Source organism: Colobus angolensis, unplaced genomic scaffold (genome assembly GCF_000951035.1).
Source record: "Colobus angolensis palliatus isolate OR3802 unplaced genomic scaffold, Cang.pa_1.0 Scaffold43, whole genome shotgun sequence".
Classification (NCBI taxonomy): domain Eukaryota; kingdom Metazoa; phylum Chordata; class Mammalia; order Primates; family Cercopithecidae; genus Colobus; species Colobus angolensis.
The window spans coordinates 3,521,757-3,546,197 of record NW_012117710.1 but is presented as its reverse complement, the minus strand read 5'-3'; the positions used below and the strand labels follow the sequence as shown (position 1 = coordinate 3,546,197).

Sequence of the window (24,441 nt, the reverse complement as noted above, 5' to 3'; positions counted from 1 at the left end):
TCCCCTGGTCCTGGCTTGGAAGGTGGGTGGGTGTTGGAGCATTTCATGAGCCGGGCCACAGGGTCAGCACTGGGTTTGGGAATAGACACTCCTTGTGAGAAGAAGGGAGATCCTGGCCTGGTGCAGTGGCTCACGCCTGTAATCCCAACACTTTGGGAGGCCAAGGCACGAGAATTGCTTGAGCCCAGGGTTCAACTCCAGCCTGGGTGATATGGTTTGCATCTGTGTTCCCACCCAAACCTCGTGCTGACTTGTTAGCGCCAATGCTACAGGTGGGGCCTGATGGGAGGTGATTGGATCATGGGAGAGGACGTCTCCCTTGCTGTTCTCGTGATACTGAGTGAGTTCTCATGAGATCTGGTTGTTTATGTAGCATCTCCCACTCTTTCTCTTCCTCCTCCTCCGGCCACCTAAGACGTGTTTGCTCCGCCCTTGCCTTCCACCATGATTGTGAGTTTCCTGAGGCCTTCCCCAGCCATGCTTCCTGTATAGTCTGTGGAACGGTGAGTCAATTAAACCTCTTTTATTTATAAATTACCCAATCTCAGGTAGTTCTTTATAGCAATGCAAGAACAGACTAATACACTAGGAAACATAGCAAGACCACTACATCTCTGCAAAATAACAACAACAGCAAAAAAAAAAAAATTAGCTGGGCATGGTGGTGCATGCCTGTAGTTCCAACTACTCAGGAGGCTGAGGCAGGAGGATTGCTTGAGCCCAGGGGGTTAAGGCTGCAGTGAGCTATAATTGAGCCACTGCGCTCCAGCCTGGGTGACAGAGTGAGACCTTGTCTCAAAACAACAAAAAGGCCAGGTGCGGTGGCTCATGCCTGGAATCCCAGCACTTTGGGAGGCCGAGGTGGGCAGATCACCTGAGGTCAGGAGTTCAAGACCAGCCTGGACAACGTAGTGAAACCTGTCTCCACTAATAATACAAAAATCAGCCGGGCTTGGTGGCAGGGAACTGTAATCTCAGCTACCCGGGAGGCTGAGGAAGGAGAATCACTTGAACCTGGGTGGCAGACGTTGCAGTGAGCTGAGATCGTGCCACTGTACTCCAGCCTGGGCAACAAAGTGAGACTGTCACAAAGAAAAAAAAAAAAAGGCCGGGTATGGTGGCTCATACCTGTAATCCCAGCACTTTGGGAGGCCGAGGTGGGTGGATCACCTGAGGTCAGGAGTTGGAGAACAGCTTGATCAACATGGTGAAACCACGTCTCTATTAAAAATACAAAAATTACCCGGGCATGGTGGTGAGCACCTGTACTCCCAGCTACTTGGGAGGCTGAGGCAGGAGAATTGCTTGAACCCGGGAGGCACAGGTTGCAGTGAGCCAAGATTTTGCCATTGCACTCCAGCCTGGGTGACAAGAGCAAAACTCCATCTCAAAAAAAGCATCCTGAAATTAGTGAAGGGAAAGCTTGAAGTCACCCATGCTGTATTCTCACCAATGTAGGTCAACCTCATCAAACAACTCACTTCCTGTCTCTCCAGTTCTGTCTTCCTGTCTTCTTTTTTCTCCTTTTCTCCTCCCTAAAATATGTTTTGAGCATCAAATATTGGGCAGCCTACACATGACATTAAGGAGAACCTGGCAATAATTGTAGGTGACATAACATTCATGAATGAGATCCTTGGTTTTAACTTTACTGCTCAGAATGTGAATCCATTTCTCCAAAACTAGGGTAGAATCCTGAATAGAGGCACATGTGAGAGAGAAAGCTCTAGGCTGGGCGCAGTGGCTCATGCCTGTCATCCCAGCACTTTGGGAGGCTGAGGTGGGAGGATAACTTAAGCCCAGGAGTTTGAGACCAGCCTGGGAAAGATGACCAAACCCAGTCTCTACCAATAAAAAAAAAAAAAAAAATTTAGAAAACAAAAATTACCCAGGTGTGGACACATGCACCTGTAGTCTCAGCTACTTGGGAGGCTGAGGCAGGAGAATCGCTTGAGGCCAGGAGGCAGAGGTTGTAGCGAGCCGAGATCGCGCCACTGCACTCCAGCCTGGGCGACAGAGCAGGACCCTACCTCAAAAAATAAAAAAATTAAAAAAAAAAAAAAAAGTCTGCCCATATGAGTTAAGCAACCTCATGAAGATATCCTTTCCGAGCTTGTTTTCCCAGCTCTAAAATACAATACAAACTATCCCGCGGGGTGTATTAGGGCCCAGTGAAATTACTCTGCTAGGGCTATTATTGCTTTTCTTCTTATGGTTGTTCTTATTTTTGACTTTGGAGGTATCAAATATTCAGCCCATGCCAGATTGAGGATCTCCTTTTCACCTTCTGTCTAAATTGTGCCTTGAATCTGTTTCACACTGGGTGCGAACTGGGTGAGACTCTTTTTGTAGAACCCAAACCCTGGCAACACCACAACACCTGACCTGGAGCTGATTTCCATAGCCTGAATCCTTCCTCTCTAATTTGCAAACAACTTTCTTAGTAAATGATTACAAAGCAGAATGCAATCCCTTCTATAAGAGGTGTGATTCAGAACAAATTGTAGCCATGTTTTTCCTGCTAATTTTTCTCCTGCGTGGTGCGTGCTGCATCATCTTAAAGATCTCTTTGTTTGACAGTCAAGTGCATTAGTGTAGACAAGTGTGATATTTCTTCTCTTGTAGTAATTATTTCCTCTTATAATTTCCTAGTTGTATCATAGCTTCTAACATCGTCCCCCAGCCCTTAAACATAAAGATATCCCCTGGACACCACTAGCAATGTTACAAGCAAAATGAATGACTTCAGCAGAATAGAACAGACTTGTAGAAAGATCTTCTAGGAAGAAAGCAAGTAAGATCATAGGAAAAGCTTATAGAAAGATCAGCTAAGGGCTGAGATGGGCAGATCATAAGGTCAGGAGATCGAGACCATCCTAGCCAACATGGCAAAACCCGTCTCTCTTAAAAATACAAAAATTTAGCTGGTCGTGGTCGCGCGCCTGTAGTCCCAGCTACTCAGGAGGCTGAGGCAGGAGAATCGCTGGAACCTGGGAGGCGGAGGTTGCAGTGAGCAGAGATCATGCCACTGCACTCCAGCCTGGCGACAGAGCAAGACTCCGTCTCAAAAAAAATAGAAAAGCATCTAAGCAGGAAGAACATTGCTTTGCAAGAAAAATACCTACTTACTCATTTAACAACAGTTCCAAACAAAAGCAGCGTGTTCATCAAGGGTTCAGGCAGCTTGCATCATCTCTAATTATAATATCATTTTTAGTGGTGGTAACCTGATGATTACATTCACAATGTTTGCTTATCAAAAGGTCTGAGGGGCCACCAAGGAACTCTTTCAGCAGTGCTCTGTACACTAATGAAGTTGCAAGGCTCTCAAATGCAGAGAGGACATAAAAGTCATGGCAATAAAAGAGCTTAAACTCCCCGAGCCCGAAGTGCTTGCCTGCTCCATCACCGGCCATCAATAGGTGCTTTGCTCTGAGGACATCAGGTGGTGTTAGCAACCTGTTGATTTGATGGAGGTGAGCCCAGAAGCCAGGAAGTCACTAATGGGCCAGGGCTAGAGTCACAGGTGATGGTGAGACCCAGGCTACTCAAAGTAAGGTCCCCAGACCAGTTGCCTGGCGTCACCTGGGGGCTTGTGAGAAGTGCAGAATGAGGCCACCCAGACCTGTAGTATCAGAAACTGCTAAGGGTGCGGTGGCTCACATCTGTAATCCCAGCACTTTGGGAGGCCAGAGTGGGCAGATCACTTGAGGTCAGGAGTTCGAGACCAGCCTGGCCAACATGGTGAAACCCCATCTCTACTAAAAATACAAAAAGCAGCCAGGTGTGGTGGCACACACTTATAGTTCTAGCTACTTAGGAGGCTGAAACAGGAGAATCGCTTGAACCCGAGAGGCAGAGGTTTCAGTGAGCCAAGATGGTACCACTGTACTCTAGCTTTGGTGCCAGAGTAAGACTCCATTTCAAAAAAAGAAAAAAACTGCCAATGCACAGGTGACCCATGTGCTTATTAATGTTTGAGAAGCAGAGGTTTAGGAAACAGCTTTTGGAGAAATCAAACCAAGAGAGGGGTAGGAATTGCAAGAGGTGGCCCTGGAATGTGAGGCTGTGACCAGCATGACCTTGTCTTAGCTCATTGTACCTGCAATTAAACCTTTTGTCCAAACAAGATCTTATTCTGAGGTTCCAAGTAGATAAGAATTTGGGAGAGGACAGCATTTAACCCAGTGCAGAGGAGAAGACTTGCAAGAACCACAGACAGGGCATTGGGACTCCTGAGTTCAGCTCCTGGCTGGGGCTGCTCCAGGGGGTTCCGCTTCCATGTGCATTTGAAAAAAATGGTCATTGAAATCCTTTTTTTTTTTGAGACAGAGTCTTGCTTTGTCACCCAGGCTAGAGTGCAGTGGCATGATCTCGGCTCACTGCAATCTCTACCTCCCGGGTTCAAGCGATTCTCCTGCCTCAGCCTCCAGAGTAGCTGAAATTATAGGTGTGTTCCGTGTCTGGCTAATTTTTGTGTATTTAGTAGAGACGATGTTTCACCATGTTGGTCAAGCTAGTCTCAAACTCCCGACCTTGTGATCCACCCGCCTCGGCCCCCCCAAAGTGCTGGGATTACAGGTGTGAGCCACCGTGCCCAGCCGGTCATTGAAATCTTTTACATGCTAAAGTGGCAGAGAACACACTGAGGACAGATGAAAAGGCAGCTGATGAGAAGGGACTGAAATTCCACTCTCCTTGAGCATGCAGACTTCTCTGACCTGGTCCCTGCGAGAGGCCCCAAGCCTCTCCACTCCCATCTCCTTGTATTTAAAACTCAGCTAATAACTTGGAACTCCCTCGCAGGAATAGTGGAAAGAACTGGTGTTTAAAATAAAATGATTCTCAACACTGTTGCAAATGCGAGTTGCCTCAGGAATACTAACTAGGAGGGAAACTATCAAGATTCCTCCGATTCTAAATCTGGCAAGAGAAAGAGAGGGGTGGGCGGGGGAGAGAATGAGCTATTTTTAATTTCTGGCCAAGAAATGATTTTTTTTAAATCCACACTAATATTATGAGCTCAGCCTGTTCGAACAATGAATTCTGTTTCCATAATTGTCTTGTCCACAGTAACCACCGTAGAAAGAACAAGAATCATAGTGATTCCTAATGTAAATCTGCCTGGTTTCTCGGTGGCAGAGGAGGGTGGGCTGCTTTCAGAGCTCTGGGAGAGCCCCAAAGGAGGGGGCACAGTGGCCTCTGCTGGGGTCAAGCCATATGATTCGTAATTAATATTTAACACTGGTTTTAAAAACAAGTGACATGCCCCTTAATCAGCACATATTATCTAAGGTCAGGAACAGAAGAAATGCATTTATTGATTGATGTGCTTTCTCCGCACCCCCCCGCCCATGCCTCTGTGTATATGTTAATCAATATTGCCTACAATGTCCAGATTTTTTTAAAAAAGGTCTAGATGCAACTGCAAACACAGCCAGTTCTCTGCTTTCCCTCTGTGCCACAGCCGGAATTTCCTGCCACAGCACGAAATTCACTTGTTCAAGGAGTTGGCTTCAGCCCCCTTCTGCCACCAGACCCACTCCAAAACAGATTCACTATTCACGGGAGAAGAGGACCATAGAAATTCAGTATGTAGTTTCACATGGGTTATTTTATTTTTTTTAGAAATGTTCAAAACACAGAAAAGTGCAGAGAATAACAGAACACATTCCCAGGTTCTCACCACCCAAAATTGACAAATGCCAACATTTTCTGTCTTTGGGTTTTTGTTTTCGTTTTTGAGACAGGGTCTCGTTCTGTCACTCAGGCTGGAGTGCAGCAGTGCGATCACAGCTCACGGCAACATGGGTCTCCTGGGCTCAAGCAATCCTCCCAAGTAGCTGGGACCACAGGTGCACACCACCATACCCGGCTGAGTTGTTTTTTTTTTTTTTTTTGGCGTTTTTTTTTTTTTTTTTTTTTTTTGGTAGAGACAGGTTCCCACTATGTACTCAGGCTGGTCTTCAACTCCGGGGCTCAAGTGGTCCTCCTGCCTCAGCCTCCCAAAGTGCTGGGATTACAGGCAGGAGCCACCACACCCAGCATTTCATATATTTATATTTACAAAAATATAAAGTGGGCCAGACTCAGTGGCTCACACCTGTAATCCCAACACTTTGGGAGGCCGAGGCAGGTGGATCACGAGGTCAAGAGATCGAGACCATCCTGGCAAATGTGGTGAAATCCCATCTCTGCTAAAAATACAAAAATTAGGTGGGCGTGGTGGTGCGTGCCTGTAGTCCCAGCTACTCGGGAGGCTGATGCAGGAGAATCGCTGGAACTGAGGAGGTGGAGGTTGCAGTGAGCTGAGATTGCACCACTGCACTCCAGCCTGGCAATGCAGCGAGACTCCATCTCAAAATTAAATAAATAGAAAATAAATAAATAATATATATATAGTGAACAAAACATCACAGATCAAGTGAAGTCCCTTTCAGCCCCACATGCAACGTCAGCCCCTCTCCCCTCTCTTGAGTTGGGGATGTGTCTCTTCCCTCTTATAGGTGTACCCATGAACAATCTAGAATATTGTTATAGTTTGGGCTGCTTTGAGATTCCTAGAACTTGTTTTGTGTCACTCGACATTGAAATTTTTTATAATTACCTGTGTTATCGATGCACATCTAGTCTATCCATTTCAATTGCCCGTAGAAGTCTATCTTACGAATGCACCGTACCTGGTCCACCTTCCCCCATCGATGGACATGGAGTTGTCTCCCACTGTTTACCAATTACAAACCATGAGTCTGCCATGCGTGTCTCCTGGTCTACATGTACTCATGGAATTTCTGGGTCGTGGGGGCACACAGGTTCAACTTCACCGGGTACTGCCCAGTTGCTCCAAGGCCGGATCAACCTGCATTTGCATCAGCAGGGCATGAGCGCTCCCTCTGCCCCACATACTCTCCAGCATCTACTATGGGCCAGCTTTTCTTCCTGATTGGAAACCATCTGTCGGGTGATGGAGAGGAACGGGGCACACAGCTGTTTTCACATCACCATTCTGTGGCTTTCTCTGCTAGGGCTACTTAAATGCAGCAAAGGGGACAAAACCCAGAACAGACACTGGATGTGAGAAATCTGAAACTGGAGCATCTATGTTGTTCCAAAGGGTGGGTCTCCAGAGAGCTCACCACCAAGACCGCAGCCCCCACCACCCATCTGTTATGTCAGTCGAGCAGAGTGACACCAAGTAAGTACTTTGAAAATGAGCTGTGGGTCTGGGAGGACCTGGGTCCTCGTGTTGGTTCAAGACTTTCCTTAGACAACTGACTTCACTCTGGTAACCTGAGTTCCCTCAGCAGTCAAAGAAGGACAACGATCTCAATCATATAAGAGCAAAAGATGCAGTTGTCTATGCAGGGCTCGGCACATCACTTGGTATTGAGTGCTGAGAAAGACTAGTATTTTTGAGATGGGTCCTTCCTCTGTTGCCCAGGCTGTAGTACAGTGGCACAGTCATGGCTCACTACAGCCTCAACCTCCTGGACTCAGGTGATCCTCCAACCTCAGCCTCCCGAGGCTGGGACCACAGGCATGGAGATCCTTGGCTACGTGTTTTGTAGCAATGGGGTTTCACTACGTTGCCCAGCTGGACGTGAGCTCCTGGACTCAAGTGATCCTCCTGTGTCAGCCTCCCAAAGTGCTGCAATTACAGGCATGAGCTACCACACCCAGTTTTATTAATAATAATAATACAGTGAAATTACTCAGAGTCTGGGTTCTGGAATCGGACTGTTTGGGTTACTTTCCTGGCTTTGGCCTCTTGCTTATTGTGTGTGTATCTTAGTTGTCTCATCTGCAAAATGGGGACGCAATGAATACCAACTTTTGTGAAAATCAAGTGCGATTGTGCATATAAAGATCTTAGAACAGGGCATTATCCAGGGCCGGGCGTGGTGGCTCAGGCCTGTAATCCTAGCACTTTGGGAGGCCGAGGCAGGTGGATCATGAGGTCAGGAGATCGAGACCATCCTGGCTAACACAGTGAAACCCTGTCTCTACTAAAAATACAAAAAATTAGCCGGGCATGGTGGCAGGCGCCTGTAGTCCCAGCTACTCAGGAGGCTGAGGCAGGAGAATGGCACAAACCTGGGAGGCGGAGCTTGCAGTGAGCCAAGATTGTGCCACTGCACTCCAGCCTGGGCGACAGAGCGAGATTCTGTCTCAAAAAAAAGAAAGTATGATCCATAGCAAAGTGCTCAATTGCTTACATTCCTAACAGAGCAGATTATGGATGGCAGAGCTGTACCTTGTGATTGAACAGAATCTGATCAGGAACCTTGGCCTGGAAGCTCAGCAGACTGAACGTTTCACAGTGTGATGCAGCTCATTTGAAGTCATCCAGACCACAAGAGCTCCTTTCTCCTGACCTTTGACGTTGGCTGGTGGCTGGTGCACACCGTAGGGAGTGCCCCGAAGACCCAGAGGCTCTCCTTCCTCCCTCTGCCTGCCGCTGTGCCATCAAGGAGGTCTGGCCTCCAAAGGCCTGGCCAGATCCTGGGAGAAAGAAAAAAAGACACAAAACGAGTGAGGGGAATGCCTCATGCAAAAGCTGCCCCATGCATGAGCACAGGAAGAAAACAAATCGGACCGGTTCTGTAGCAGAAATGCCGGCAGGAAGCAACATGAATTCTCCCCTCTTCTGAGATTTCCCCTGCCAGCATTCTGAGTGATGATAAATCACTCATTTCTGACACGGTTCATTTTTCAAAGCATTTTTATAAGAAGCATCCAGCTGTCACATTTCAAACATAATTCAAATGGAGGGGGAAAAATCCTGCAATGTTTGTTATTAATTAAACAGGATTACAGGACCGACTTGGTAGAAATGGGCAGAAGAAATGCAGGCGTCGTCCCAAATTCCTTACACCCAGCCTGCCAGACCTTCCTGGGAGGGGTTTCCAGATGAGACTCCTTTTGCCATAAATCCAAATATCTATTCGTGCTCATCTGCGTTTTGATGCTGGAATTAGATGCTTCATGTGTGCGGATGTCGGAATATTTATTGATAGTTAAAATTTCATGTCCCCTGGATTGATGTCTGTGCATCAGGACAAATGACTAGTGTCTTGCCGGTAGTTTGAACAGGTGTAGGGTAAAGATTATTTAACACGGATTTCTGCTTTCTGTCTTTAGATTCTCCAGGAAACGAGAAACCAAATCTCCGGGGACTATCCAGGTGGGAAATGGAAATAAATGATAAACACACAAATAACATCAGTTCTGTTTCCTACTGGTTGGGAGCGGGCTTTTTCTTTTATGGTCTTGTTACTATTCCAGATTTATGAATTCTAAAAAATTTAGAGACTATTTGAAATATTTAAATACATTTTAAAACCTGTGCGTGGGAAATGGAGCTATAACCTGACAAGATCCAAAGTGTCTTTCACAAGCCCATGCCCTGCTCCAGGAGGGCTCCGCCGTTTGGGGCCCAGGCTCCATCAGAGCAGTAGGAGCTGCAGAACTACAGCTGGATCGGAGGATGGACCTACTCCACCCTGGGCTGTCATTGGGGGGGGCCAGTGTTATCCCAGAGGAACTGCTACCCGGACCACTGTCCTTGAGTATGTCTACAAGAATGCCACAAAAATCACTAGATGTGGCTGATGCCAGCCCTGTTCATTAAAAGCAGGTGCCCACCCCATCTCTACTAAAAATAAAAAAATAATTAAAAAAACCAGGTGTGGTGGCAGGTGCTTGTAGTCGCAGCTACTCAGAAGGCTGAGGCAGGAGAATGGTGGGAACCCGGGAGGTGGAGGTTGCAGTGAGCTGAGATCACGCCATTGCACTCCAGTCTAGGGGACAGAGCAAGACTCCGTCTCAAAAAAAAAAAAAAAAAAAAGGTAGGTGCCCAGCCCAGCACAGTGTCTTGCTCATAGCTCACAAATGGATCCATCTTTCCTTGGTCCTCCCAAAGGGCGGGAACCTGTCTAACTTCGGGGTCGGACAGGGTGTGATCGGGAGTGTGTCGCCTGTAGAGAGTTTTAAAACAATAACACCAACTCAAAGTCAATCTGCTCTTCATTCTTGCCACGTGCGATTCTACACGATGCCAGGGATAACATATGTCTCCCCCTCAATCTCTTTGTTGGCCTAATTTCTAGACAATTGCCACAGTGACTGTTGAGTTTTAATAATATCGCTTCAGATTAGCACATTAAATGACTTGTCCTCTAAACAAATAGTCTTCAATGTGGACGTTAATTTGGAGAAGTCCCCGTGGTAGAGTCACCCCCAGCACTCAGGGAGCCAGCAGCACATGTTCATGTGAAGAGGAAGTCTGCCAAGATTCTGAATCACTAGGGCTCACTTGGTGTGGAGTTCAGGTCCCCATCCCCTGTGGCATTGCATATTACATATTAACTGTGTTTAGTAGATTCAAAATAAACAATAGCACAGTCATTATGAAGACAGAATTTGAATTACTTTAATTCTGCCTTGTGACCATTTGGAGTTTTAATTTTATAACTAAAATAGCAAAACGAACTGAGACATGTCATGTTTTGTTCCATCCGTGCAAATATTAGTGTATACAAGAGATATTTTACTGAATTCAAACAGTAACTGTTGCATGATGGTGACAGAAAATAATTTTGTCTATCGAGGAGAGGCATATTAGAAATGATGGGCTTCAGGTGTCTATGTTGCCTGGCGTATCACTGTCTCCCAGCATGACGCTCAGTTCTATAAGCATTTACCAGGTCAGGACCCTGAGGGCACAGCAGGGACTGCAACAGACATTTTCAAACCATGTGTTCTACAGTTAATTATTTGAATATAAATGTCATAAATGTTATAAGAATAACATAGGAAGTTGCTATACTGTCTATTTCTATATAACAAATTGCTAGAAAACTTAATGGCTTAAAAAAAATACACGTTTATTATGTCAGTTTCTTTGGGCCAGGAATTTGCAAGTGATTTAGCTGAGTGGTTCTGGCTCAGGGACTCTCCTGAGGGTACAGTCAAGATGCTGGCCAGGGCTGCATCATCCAGAGGCTCAACTGAGACTAGAGGATCTACTTCCAAACTCACTCACATGGCTGAGGGTAGGAGGCCTCAGCTCCTCACCATGGAGGTTTCCCCAAAGGACTGCTTGAGTGTCCTCACAACATGGCGGCCGGCTTCTCCCAGAGCAAGTGATCCAAGAGAGAACACAAGGAGGAAGTCACACAATGCCTTTTATGATCTAGCTTCAGAAGACACACCTTGTCACTTCTATTTATTAGAAGTTTATTAGAAGTATTCTATTTATTAGGAGTTCCTAAGTCCAGCCCCACGTAAGGAGAGGTGAATTGGGTTCCATTTTGGAGACAGGAATGTCAACAAATTCATGTAATTTTAAATTTATTGCCTATCTGTAGATTTATTTGAGATAAGGTCTGGCTCTGTAACCCAGGCTAGAGTGTATGGTGCAATATTGGCTCACTGCAACCTCCCACCTGCTGGACTCAAGTCATTTTCCTACCTCAGCCTCCCAAGTAGCTGGGACTACAGGTGTGCACCACCACGCCTGGCTACTTTTTGTATATTTTGTAGAGATGAGGTTTTGCCATGTTGTCCAGGCTGGTCTCAAACTCCTGGGCTCAAATGATCTGCCCACCTCAGCCTCCCAAAGTGCTGGGATTACAGGCATGAGCCACCATGCCTGGCCAACACTAACACTTTTCTTTTTTTTTTTTAAGAGATGGGGTCTTGCTCTGTCACCCAGGCTGGAATGCAGTGGTGCAATCACAGCTCAAAGCAGCCTCCAACTTGCAGGCCCAAGGGATCCTTCTGCCTTAGCCTCCTGAGTAGCTGGGACCAAAGGCCTGTGCCACCACAGCCAGTGAATTTTTTTTTTTTTTTTTTTTTTAGGGACAGGGCTCTCACTATGTTGCCCAGGCTGATCTTGAACTCCTGGTTTCAAGCAATCCTCCCACCTAAGTGTCCTAGGGGATTCTAGCTCTGATGTGTGAAGGGGAACTAGGCAGGTAAAGGAGGAGGAAACGGTATGGGCATGGGAAACAGTATGCTTCGAGGCCATGGAGTGGACAGGAGCAGCGCTGCTGCAGTGCAGATAGCAGAGAGGAAAGTGGCCACTGACTCAGACAGGCAGGACTGGGATCATGTCATGGTGAGGAGTTGGGGTTTTATCCTAATGGTGAGAGGAGGGCGTGCAGCAGGGGCTTGCCAGGATCTAATTTGCATTATTCCGGACATCTATGGCAATCCTATGAAGAACAAATCAGAGGGAGGCAGGAATAGATGGGAAAAGAACTCACTGGAACACGGTTACCCTAGTCCACACTGCAGGAATGATGGCCTGGACTAGGGAGTGGCAGGGGGACTAGAAATAGCCACCTGGGCTAGGCGCAGTGGCTTATATAATCCCAGCACTTTGGGAGGCTGAGACGGGTGGATCACTTGAGGTCAGGAGTTCCAGACCAGCCTGGCCAACATGGTGAGACCCTGTCTCTACTAAAAATATAGAAATTAGCAGGGCGGCCTGGCACAGTGGCTCACGCTTATAATCCCAGCACTTTGGGAGGCCGAGGTGGGCGGATCACGAGGTCAGGAGATCGAGACCACCCTGGCTAACATGGTGAAACTCCATCTCTACTGAAAATACGCACAAAAAAATTAGCCGGGCGTAGTGGCAGGCGCCTGTAGTCCCAGCTATTTGGGAGGCTGAGGCAGGAGAATGGTGTGAACCCAGGAGGCAGAGCTTGCCGTGAACCGAGATCGCGCCACTGCAGTCCAGCCTGGGCAACAGAGCGAGACTCTGCCTCTAAAAAAAAAAAGAAAGAAAGAAATTAGCAGGGCATGGTGGTGTGCTCCAGTAATCCCAGCTACTTGAGAGGCTGAGGCATGAAAATTGCTTGAGCCTGCGAGGTGGAGGTTACAGTGAGCCGGGATCATACCACTGCACGCCAGCCTGGGCAACAGAGTGAGACCCTGTCTCAAAAAAAAAAAAGATAAAATATAAAAATTGTAAGAAAGAAGCACCTGTACCCCAGTCGTATTTACTGATTGGCTGTATGGGGATGAGGGAGGGAGGGAGGGAGGGGTCAGAGGTTATGCTCAGGTTTGGGGCTTATCAGCTGCCCAAGGAGGTGACAAGTGGAGCCATCTACTCCGATAGGAAAACACTGAAGGAGGGGGAGCAGGTCACAAGAGCAAGATCCTAAACCAAGCTTCAACACGCTCAGCTTGACAGCTCTACCAGATATCCAAATAGCCACAGCACGCAGAGAGCCAGATACAGCAGGCTCGAATTCAAGTTTGGAGATATCCATGTGGCCATGGGTTTAGCCTTCTGGGGAGAGAATAAAGGCAGTTGATGAGATAAAAGAGAAGATGGAAGACGGCATTTGCATACCCTATTAAGTGAAAGACTTTTCTACTTTTGTGATTTGATGACATAGGTCAAAAATGACCAGTTTTGTGTCCGGGCATGGTGACTCACCCCTGTAATCCCAGCACTTTGGGAGGCTGAGGTGGGCGGGTCACAAGGTCAAAAGCTCGAGAACATCTTGGCCAATATGGTGAAACCCCGTTTGTACTAAAAATACAAAAATTAGCCGGGCGTGGTGGTACGCGCCTGTAGTACCAGCTACTCTGGAAACTGAGGCAGGAGAATAGCTTGAACCCGGGAGACGGAAGTTGCAGTGAGTTGAGACGGCGCCACTGCACTCCATCCTGGGCGACAAGAGTGAAACCCCAAAAAATGTTACCAGTTTTGCATAAGCTACTCAGAGTTGGGTTGGGTGCCTGTCACATGCATCCAAAAAGTTCTGACAAATATACAAGGCGACCGGAGGAGAGTTTGCTCCTTCTGAGAATGATAAAGCAGCTCTTTCTCCCCCTTGGAAAGAAGATGAGAAAGTAATTTGTATGTAAATGGAGATGGATGTGACCTCCTGCTTATCAACAGCAACTTGTCCCCTTTTCAGAAAACAGAAACTTACATTCCACTTTGTACAAATGGTACAGTTCAGAATGGCAGCTGGAGGCAAATCTTTCTCTCTTCTTTCCCCCTCAATTGCTAAGCAAGACCTCCCTTGCTGCGTAAATGCTTTCCTACCCTTTGACACAATTGCTTCAGGTCTTTTCTCCTGGGTGAAACGTTCCTCAGAAGGGGCCGGGCAGGGAACTCTAATTAGAAAGCAGATCACCCACCCACATGAGATCAAAATTCAGAGTGTAACCATCCCTCCTGGCTGGAATTCTAGAAAAAACAGCTGATGGAAGTAGAATGTGGGTGGTCTGATGTGTCTACATCAAGTGCCTGATCAGTATGTCAGTCCTGGGAGGGTAGGACCCTGCGGGTCCTTTCTTAGAAGAACACAAATGATCAAAGACCTGATGTGTTGGGATAGAAAGAAGGATGCCGACTAAGATGACATGGAGTGTCAGTTTGAAGGCTATAACAAACCTTCCAGTAACAATAATACGTTTATGCTGCATTTATCACCTATGAAGTGTTTTCACATACAATGCTCACCAACCTCTTCTTAGAGCAATCCCCCATCCTCATGGGATCTAACTTCTGAAAGAGCCTCCAGGTCCAGAAATCCTTGTTCCTGCAGACCCATCTTTGTCACTTTTAGAGCTTAACAAATTCTGAGAGTAGGTGACAATGTCTCTTGTATTGTCAAACGCTGTGTAACAAATCACTCCGACACACAGTGGCTTAAAACAATCGTCGTCTATTACCTTCTGGTTTTGGGGGTCAGGAATTCAGGAGCAGTTTAAGTGGGTGGTTCTGGCTCGAGGTGTATCGTGGGTTTGCCGTCAGATGTTGGCTGGGGCTACGGTCGGAAGACTTGAGGATTCTCTTCCAAAGTGGCTCACTCACAGAGGCTTCACTTGGTGGAACTTTCCATAGAGCTCCTTGAGTGATCTCACAGCATGGCAGTTGGTTTCTCTCAGAGTGAATGATTGGGTAGAGAGAGTTACAGACGGAAACCACAATGCCTCCTATGGCCTAGTCTCAGAAAGCATACATCATTTCTGCCATACTCTGTTCACTAGAAGCAAGTCACTAAGTCTAGTTCACACTCAGAGGGAAGAGCACAAGGCTCCATTTTGGAAGGAAGCAGTATCAAATTACTAGTGGAGATAGATATAGATATAGATATATAGATATATATTTTTGGAGATGCCCAGGCTGGAATGCAATGGTGTGATATCAGCTCACTGCAACTTCCGCCTCCCAGGTTCAAGGGATTCTCCTGCCTCAGTCACCAGAGTAGCTGGAATTACAGGCAGGTGCCGCCACGCCTGGCTAAATTTTTTTGTATTTTAGTAGAGACAGGGTTTCATTGTGTTGCCCAGGCTGGTCTCAAATTCCTGAACTCAGGCAATCCACCCACCTCAGCCTCCCAAAGTGCTAGGATTAGAGGCATGAGCCACCACGCCCAGCCTCGTGGATATATTTTAAAACCAAATCTCTTGAAGCCAAAAAGCTGAGAGAAGGGGCATCAAGTCAGTGCAATAATTCATTGTGTAGGGACTAGAGAACCCACCTTCACCCCATACGTTTTCACTTTGCAGCGAGCATTTTTTTATTTTTTAGGGTCCTGGCAGGAAACAGATGGTGAATTATCTCAGTAGACACAGAAAAAGCAATTGACAAAATCCAACACCCATTCGTGACAAAAACCATCTACAAACTAGGAATATGAAGGAACTTCCTCAACTTGATGAAGTGCACCACGGAAAACCCACAGCTAACATTGTACTTGATGGCGAAAGACTGGATGCGGTTCCCAAAGCTTGGAAATGAAGCAAAGACATTCATTCTCACCACTTCCATTCGGGAATTTACTGAAGATTGGAGCCAGTAAAATAAGGCATATATATATATATATATATATATAATAAAATGAAGACATCCAGATTGGAAAGAAAGAAGGAAAACTTTTTATTCACAGATGGCATCATCCTATATGTAGAGAATCTTAAGGAATCCACCAAAAATCCTCCTACAATGAATAAATTTAGCAACTTTGCAGGATACAAAATAATATATAGAAATGAATGGAATTTTCTATACTCGTGAACAATTTGAGAATTAATCTTTTTAAAGTTCATTCACAATAGCATCAAAAATAGTTTGGAGTGAATTTAACAAGAAAAAAGTGAAAAACTGGTACACTGAGCATTATAAAGGATTGCTCAGAGAAATGAGAGAAAATATAAATGGAGAGATATTCCACATTAATGGATTGGAAGATTAAATATTATTAAGATGTCAATCCATAGGTCAAATTGATCTATAGATGCAATGCAATCCCTGTTAAAATCCCAGCAGGATTTTTTGAAGCAAGTGACAAGCTGGTTCTAAAATGAATGCAGAAATGCAAAAGACATACAATTGCTGAAACAATTTGGGGGAAAAAAAACAAAGCTGGAAGACTTAGCCTACCCAATTTCAAAGCTTACTCTAAAGTTTACTCTAAAGCTACAGTAATCAAGACAGTGTGGCACTGGAGTAAGGACAGGGATATTGATAATGGTATAGAAGTGAGAGCACAGAAATAAGCACTTATGTATATGGCCAATGGATTTTTGACAATGATGTCAAGACAATTCAATGGGACAGGATAGTCTTTTCAAATATGGCATTGTAACAATTGGATGTCATATACCAAAAAAAAAAGAAAAAAACACAAAACAATATTAGGCCCTTAACTGACACCAAAAATAAAAATTATCTCAAAATGAATCACAGACGTAAATGTAAGAGCTACAATTATAAAATTTCTAGGAGAAACCAACAAGAGAAAATCTTCATGGCTTTGAGTTAAGCAAACAGTTCTTAGACATTACACCAAAAGTATGAGCCAATTATAAGTTGTATGTCATTTTAATTTAAAATTAAAAACTTTAAAAGATGCCATGAGGAAAATGAAAGAACAAGCTACAGACTGGGAGAAAATGTTCGCCAGTCATGTATCTGATGAAGAACTTGTATCCAGAATATATAAAGAACTCTTGCAACTGATGATAAGACAACCCAAATAAAAAATAAGCAAAAGAGTTGAACAAACATTTTACTAAAGTTTCTCCTACAAGTTTTATAACTGTAGCGCTTACATTTAGGTCTGTGATTCACTTTGAGATAACTTTTATTTTTGGTGTCAGTTAAGGGCCTAACTTTTTCGTGTGTGTATATGATATCCAATCTATACAAATGACTGAAAAGCACCAGCCTGCCCAACATGGCAAAACCCCATCTCTACTAAAAATACAAAAATTAGCCAGGCATGGTGGTGGGCACCTGTAATTCCAGCTACTTGGGAGGCTGAGGCAGGAGAATCACTTGAACCTGGGAGGCAGAGGTTGCAGTGAGCCAAGATTGCACCGTTGCACTTGAGCCTGGGGATAGAGTGAGATTCTGTCTCAAAAAAATAAATAAATAAATAAATAAAAACACTCACCATTATTAGTCATTGGGAAAATGCAAATTAAAGCCACAGTGAGATATTATTATGTACCTAGTAAGTGGCTATAATTTTTGAAAATCAGACAATAACTAAACATAGGTGAGGATGTGGAGGAATCAGAACCCTTGCCCATTGCTGGTGAAAAGGTAAAATGGTACCATAGGTTTGGAAAACAGTTTGGCAGTTTCTTAAAACTATTTTCCATACCTATCATACCATTTTACCTTTTCACCAGCACCGGACGAGAGTTGAAACATAAACTTACCATATGATCCAGCAATTCCACTCCTAGGAAGCTATCTGAGAGAATTCAAAACACATGTCCACACAGACTTGTAAACAAATGTTCATAACAGTTTTATTCGTAATAGCCCCAAACTGCAAACAACCCAGATGCCCATCAGCTGGTGAACGGATAAACAAAATGTTGTCTATCCATACAATGAAATATAATGCAGCAATGAAAAGGACTGAAATACTGACACATGTTCCAATAGGGACAAACCTCAAAAATATTATGCTGAGTGAAAGAAGCCAGACACATACCATATGGTGCATGATTCCATGTTTATGAAATGTCCAGAAAAGGCAAATTCTGCACATTGCCAGGAGCTATGGCAAGCAGGCTGAAGTGAATTTTAGGGGTTGATAGAAATGTTCTGACACTGGATTGTGGTGATGGTTGCAGCAAGTTATAAAATTACTAAAAATTGTTGAATTGTAAACTTGTAAAGGATGGAATCTAAGGTATGCAAATTATACCTTAAAACTAAGAAAAGAATAGTGTATTAGTCTGTTCTCATGCCTCTATAAAGACATACCTGAGACTGGGTAATTTATTTAAAAAAAGAGGTTTAATGGACTCCCAGTTCCACATGGCTGGGGAGGCCTCAAAATCATGGCGGAGGATGAAGGAAGAGCAAAGGTACATCTTACATGGTGGCAGGCAAGAGAGCTTGTACAGGGGAGCTCCCATTTTTAAAACCATCAGATCTTGTGAGACTTGTTCACTACCATGAGAACAGTACAGGGGAAACCATCCCCATGATTCAATTATTTCCACCTAGCCCTGCCCTTGATACGAAGGAATTATTACAATTCAAGGTGAGATTTGGGTGGGGACACGGCCAAACCATGTCAAACAGCCATATGTTAGCCATAGAAATCAGTCTTGGTGCAGAGAGAAGGGAGGAGACAGGTGGAGAGCAGATCTGCAGGCGAAAGCACAGAATGTCCAGTTTAAGGATTCCTGTCTGGCCTGCGTTCTTTCCCCCTTTTTGGTAACAGTACTGCTGCAATTGTCCTTGGGGGAACTGCCCCTCCAACTCTCTCGAGGCATATGATTCATCACCTCCTGCCTTCAGAAGTGGACGACCAGGGCCTGGCCAACCACTGTCGATCCGAAGGATTTTAGGAGAGTTTTAGGGAGTTACTGCTCTAGGTTGCTAAGCTGACAAAGCATGTGATATGGTTTGTCTCTGCGTCCCCACCCAAATCTCATCTTCAATGGTAGTTCCATAATCCCTACATGTCAAGGGCAGGACCAAGTGGAGGTAGATCATGGGGGCAGTTTCCCTCATGCTGTTCTCATGATAATGAGTGAGTCTCATGAGATCTAATGGGTTTATAAGTGTCTGGCGTTTCACCTGCTTGCACTCATTCTCTCTCCTGCCGTCCTGTGAAGAGGTGCCTTCCACCATGATTGTAAGTTGCCTGAGGCCTCCCCAGCCATGTGGAACTGTGAATCTATTAAATCTCTTTTCTTTATAAATTACCCAGTCTCAGGTGTTTCTTCATAGCTGCATAAGAATTGACTGATACAGCATAGGACTGATACTGACAGAGAATGTCTTCGCCACTACGAGAAAGAGCCTGTTGGGAAATAGTCATCACAGAGAAAAGGAGAACTGAAAGATGGAGAAAAGATAGGAAGAAACTGAAGTCCACCTGCCCATGGACATGTTCAATGAGCCAATACCTCTTTGTGATTGCATTAGAGTATGTTAGGTGTCCATCATTTGCAACCACAAGTCCTAACTCAGTGGCATGATCTCAGCTCACTGCAACCTCCGCCTCCCAGGCTCAAGTGATTCTCATGCCTTAGCCTCCCAAGTGTCTGGTATTACAGAAATGCACCACCATGCCCTGCTAATTTTTGTATTTTTGTGTTTTTTTTTTTAGTAGGGACGGGTTTTCACCATATTGTCCAGGCTGGTTTCGAACTCCTAGCTTCATGTGATTCACGCACTTCGGCCTCCCAAAGTGCTGGGATTACAGGCATGAGCCACTGCACCCAGCCCTCTCTCACTGTTTCTAATTAATCTGAGCGCATTTTTGTGTTTTTTTTTTTTAGTAGAGATGGGTTTTCACCATATTGTCCAGGCTGGTTTCGAACTCCTAGCTTCATGTGATTCACGCACTTCGGCCTCCCAAAGTGCTGGGATTACAGGCATGAGCCACTGCACCCAGCCCTCTCTCACTGTTTCTAATTAATCTGAGCGCACTTCTCCTCCTCCCTCCTCCTTCCTCCTTCCCCTCACTTCCTGTGCTATTTTCCCTTCTCTCCTTCCTTACCACCCTACCATTAGCCTTCTAAGAACAATGGGGTAAAGAAAAGGAAACCAGCCACTTACCACCTGCTACTTTCCAGCTGCATGAACTTGTTGGACAAGTGACTTCATTCTTTGAGTCTCTGCCACCTCATCTGTAAGTTGGGGACAATACTATTGACACGTTTACCAGAAGAATTAAATGAAGCACTCTATGCCAAGTGCCTGGCACACAGTAGGTGTGATGGTTAATGTTGAGTGTCAACTTGATTGGATGAAAGGAGTCAAAGTATTGTTCCTGGGTGTGTCTGTGAGGGTACTGCCAAAGAAGATTAACATTTGAGTCAGTGAACTGGGAAAGATAGACCCACCCTCAATCTGGGTGGGCACCGTCTAATCAGCTGCCAGCATGGCCAGAATTAAAGCAAACAGAAGAATGGGAAAAGACTAGACTGCCCAAGTCTTCTGGTCTCTATCTTTCTCCTGTGTCGGATGCTTCTTGCCCTTGACCATCAGACCCCAAGGTCTTCAGCTTTAGGACTCTTGGATCTTCGACCACAGATTGAAGGCTGCACTGTCGGCTTCCCTACTTTTGAGGTTTTGGGATTCAGACTGGCGTCCTTGCTCTCCAGCTTGCAGATGGCCTATTATGGGACCTCACCTTGTGATCATATGAGTCACCCCTTAAGAAACTCCCCTTTATATATACATCTATCCTATTAGTTCTGCCCCTCTGGAGAACTCTGTCTAATATAGTAGGTTATCAATAAATGTGACGATTATTACTAATCATTACTATCTTGTCATTAGCTAGCCTGATGGGCAGTATTTGGTACTAGAATGGTTGTAAAACTCTGCATACAATCAACCCTTTTGTGTCATGTAATGGTGAAGAAGTCAGAGTTGACTTTTGGGTACCACGCCACCCCTGGGATGGACAATCTCACTGGTCCATGTCTCCCTAAATGTGGGAGGAGTCAGAAAGCAACTCACAAGAGTGGAGGGTGAGAAGACTTGAAACTGTCAGCAGTCATCAAGCTTCCTTCCAATGGGGACTTAACCCAGGGCTTCTGAGCTCTAAGATGCACACAGCTCTACTGAGAAGCTTGCTGACATGCAGATTCTGATCCAGGTGATCTGGGTGACCCTGGAGCCCTGGAGCAGGACCTAAGTTTCTGTTTTCCTGGGCAGCTCCCAGGTAACACTTCCACTGCTGCTCCATAGAACACAAGTGGAATGACACAGATTGCAAAACACTGGTGCTCACATTGGACTGCTTATTGGAATCCCCTGATGAGCTTAAAAAAATGCTCATGCCTAGGTTCTATCCCCAGTAGTTGTCCTTTAGTTGGCCATGGGTTTGGCCTGGACATCAGCATTTGTCAAAGTTCTTCGGGAACTCTAAGGGACAGGTAGCGAGGGTTGAGAACCACTGTCCTAAATGAGCCTGGGTCTGTTTCTCTACCTGTCCCCATACTAGGAAGATTGGTTCTAAACACCAGGAAGAGAAACTGTCTTTGTTTAGCCTTCTATACAAAACTCCCCCTCCCGCTAAGAAGGAAATAAATGACTCACACTTGAACCCTCACACACAGCAACACAGAGGACAACCTCAAGTCCAGAAGGAAAGATGTGTAGACCCTTTCACCTAATTAAGATGCTCAGTGATACTGGGGCAGAGGAGATGTGAGCTGCGAACTCCGCTCAGAAAGCTGAGCAGTGACATTTTCACATAGGGGAAGGGAGAGAATCTCCCTAGTCAGGACCTTGGTAGCACTGTGAGTATTTTTGAGGAGTCTTGAATGTTAATATATGCACTCTGGAAATAGTTCATTCCCAGAGAAATGTTAGACCTGGTCCTCTCGGGCTGGGGCTGCTACTTATCTTCACTTCTGAGCTTATGACTCGGGCCCTGTAACTGTTAACCCCTGAGACTCTAGAAATTCAGCCTTTATCTCAACTGCCGTGAGCAGAAGCCATACCTGTCACCAGTTGTTGCCATAGGCAGAGAGGTGCATGCCCCGGTAGAGGAAGCCACTTCAACTACCCTCATTCAGCCACGCTGAGTGTTGACTGGATCCCAGAGAGCCTAGGGTGAGAGGACAGGGATAGAAACAAGAGTTTCAAACCCTTGGCAAGACAGAACAAAACATACATTTTCTGAGTCATTACTGAAGGAAGAATTGATTTTTGTTTTTATTTTTGTTTTTAGTAAAAATTTCCCACATCGTATGTTTTTATTGCAGTAAAATACATGTAACAAAAGCCTTACAATCTTAACCATTTCTAAGGGAATAGTTCAGAGGCACTAAGCACATTCACGGTGTTCTGCGACCATCACTACCATCCATCTCCAGAACCTTCTCATCTTCCCAAACTAAATTCTGCACCCATTAGACACTCACTCCTGGTCTCCCTCCACCCGCCCCTGGTAACTACCATTCCACTTTCTGTCTCTATGAATATGACAACTCCAAGTCCCTCATGTAAGTGGACTCATACGTCCTTTTCTGACTGGCTTGTTTCACTTGGCACCATCTCAAGACAGATGTTCTCAAGATCCATCCATTTGGCAGCCTGTGTCAGAATTTCCCTCCTTTTTAAGGTGAGAGCATTGGTTTGGGAGCCTGAATTTCACACTTGGGGTAAATGCTTTCCCTCTCTGTGCCTCGGTTTCTTCATCTATGACAGGGCTCGTTTTGTCCAGCAATCTCCTGTTAGAAGCTATATCAACTTGTCTGCAGCAGAAACCCAACTTCAGTGACTTCAGCAAAGAGGGTGTTTTTCTTCTCCTCAACACATAACAAGGTGTCTGGAGGATGCATCCCAGGGCTGGTGAATTGGTCCACGATAGCCTCAATGTCCCAGACTTCCCCTTTTTGTCCTTTAGTGAGTGACTTTCATCTTCATGATCATGAGAGAGTTTCTCTTCCGCAGCTTTGAGAGTCCATGTTGCGAGCAGGAAGAAGAGGAAAATAGCACTGAGGAACGGACGGTGCCTGCAGCAGGGAGGTGAGATTTTCTCAGAAGTCTCTGGCAGACTTCTCTTATCTCATTGGCCAGATTATGCCACATGACCATACCTAACTGCGAAGGAAGCTGGTACTGTATGAGGTTTTTTTTTTGTCTGTTCATTGCATAGGACATTTTACATCTATTTCTAACTGTTTCACAATTTTGCATCATCACGCCCAATGGGAGGAGTGGATTTTGTTTGTTTTTATTAGTGTAGATTTTAAATCTTTGGTATCATGCCACATTAAACAAAGTCTTAGGATTTTATATGGCAAGGAACAAGGGGGAGAATGCATTGAGGGTAGGCAACTAGTGAGATTCTGTTTCACAAGTTGTCCCAAGGATTAGATATAGGTTTGCAAAGTGTCTGAAATGGTGTCAGCAGCACACAGTAGGCACTTGGCCAACGATGGTGCAGGTGAAGATGACAATGATGATAATGATGATCCTGATGATGAGGATGATGATGAAGATGATAGTGATATGATGATATGATCATACGATGATATGATGATAGTGATTATGATGATGAGGATGATGATGAACAGAATGGTGAAGATGATGCTGAGGTTGATGATGGTGATGGCGAGGATGATGGAGGCATATGGACATAAACATTTTCAGTAGAATAGGAGTCTTGATTAACCAGATTTCACCAGGATGACAATAATGACCAGTAATTAGTTCACACTTATGGAGTGCTCCCTGCGTGCCTAACGCTTTGCAAGTATTCCTAAATCTTTGTGAGTCTCCCAACCTTCATTCAGGCACATTCTTTGTGACTAACTCCACCTCTGGCTCTAGAGAAGGGGTAGATGGCTCAGGCCTAATCTGACCAGTGTAGTCTCATCCCCTAGACTGATGGATTCAGAGATGACCATATCAGCTTTGCATATCGAACCAATGAACCCAGAGGAGGGTTTTAATGGAAGCTTCTAGGAAAGGAGTTTTAAAAATCTTCTGTATGGGTTTCCAGAAGTGATACATGCTTGCCTTCTCACTATGAGGACATTTATAGCTTCAGTACTAGTTGACAACCACATTATAATTTGATGTCAGCCAGGCATGGTGGCTCACGGTTGTAATTCCAGCCCTTAGGGAGGCCAAGGCGGGCAGATTGTGAGGTCAGGAGTTTCAGACCAGCCTGGCCAACACAGTGAAACCCTGTCTCTACTAAAAATACAAAAATTAGCTGGGCTTGGTGGCGGGCACCTGTAATCCCAGCTACTCGGGAGGTTGAGGCAGGAGAATTGCTTGAACCCGGAAGGCAGAGGTTGCAGTGACTGAGATAATGCCACTGCAGTCCAGCCTGGGTGACAGCAAGACTCCGTATCAAATAATAATAATAATAATTTGATGTCATGATGAAGCCAATACTGCCTAGACATGGAAATGTACAAGGTGTTGTCTCTGTTTGCATCAGGGTTTATGTTCTTTGC

The 24,441-nt window shown here is 45.2% G+C and overlaps 1 long non-coding RNA gene across 2 annotated transcripts in view; it reads left to right on the top strand.

Moving 5' to 3' along the window:
- LOC105522448 overlaps positions 1-8,513 on the top strand; it is a 38,864-nt gene extending 30,351 nt beyond the window's left edge. Inside the window, exons 2-3 of one of the 2 annotated variants that reach the window (XR_001003447.1) lie at positions 416-503; positions 8,228-8,513. This is a non-coding gene — a long non-coding RNA (uncharacterized LOC105522448). Of the gene's footprint in view, positions 1-415; positions 504-2,239; positions 2,517-8,227 lie in introns of those variants that run through there. The other variant, XR_001003448.1, reaches the window with a different exon arrangement.
- The last annotated feature ends 15,928 nt before the right edge of the window (positions 8,514-24,441 follow it).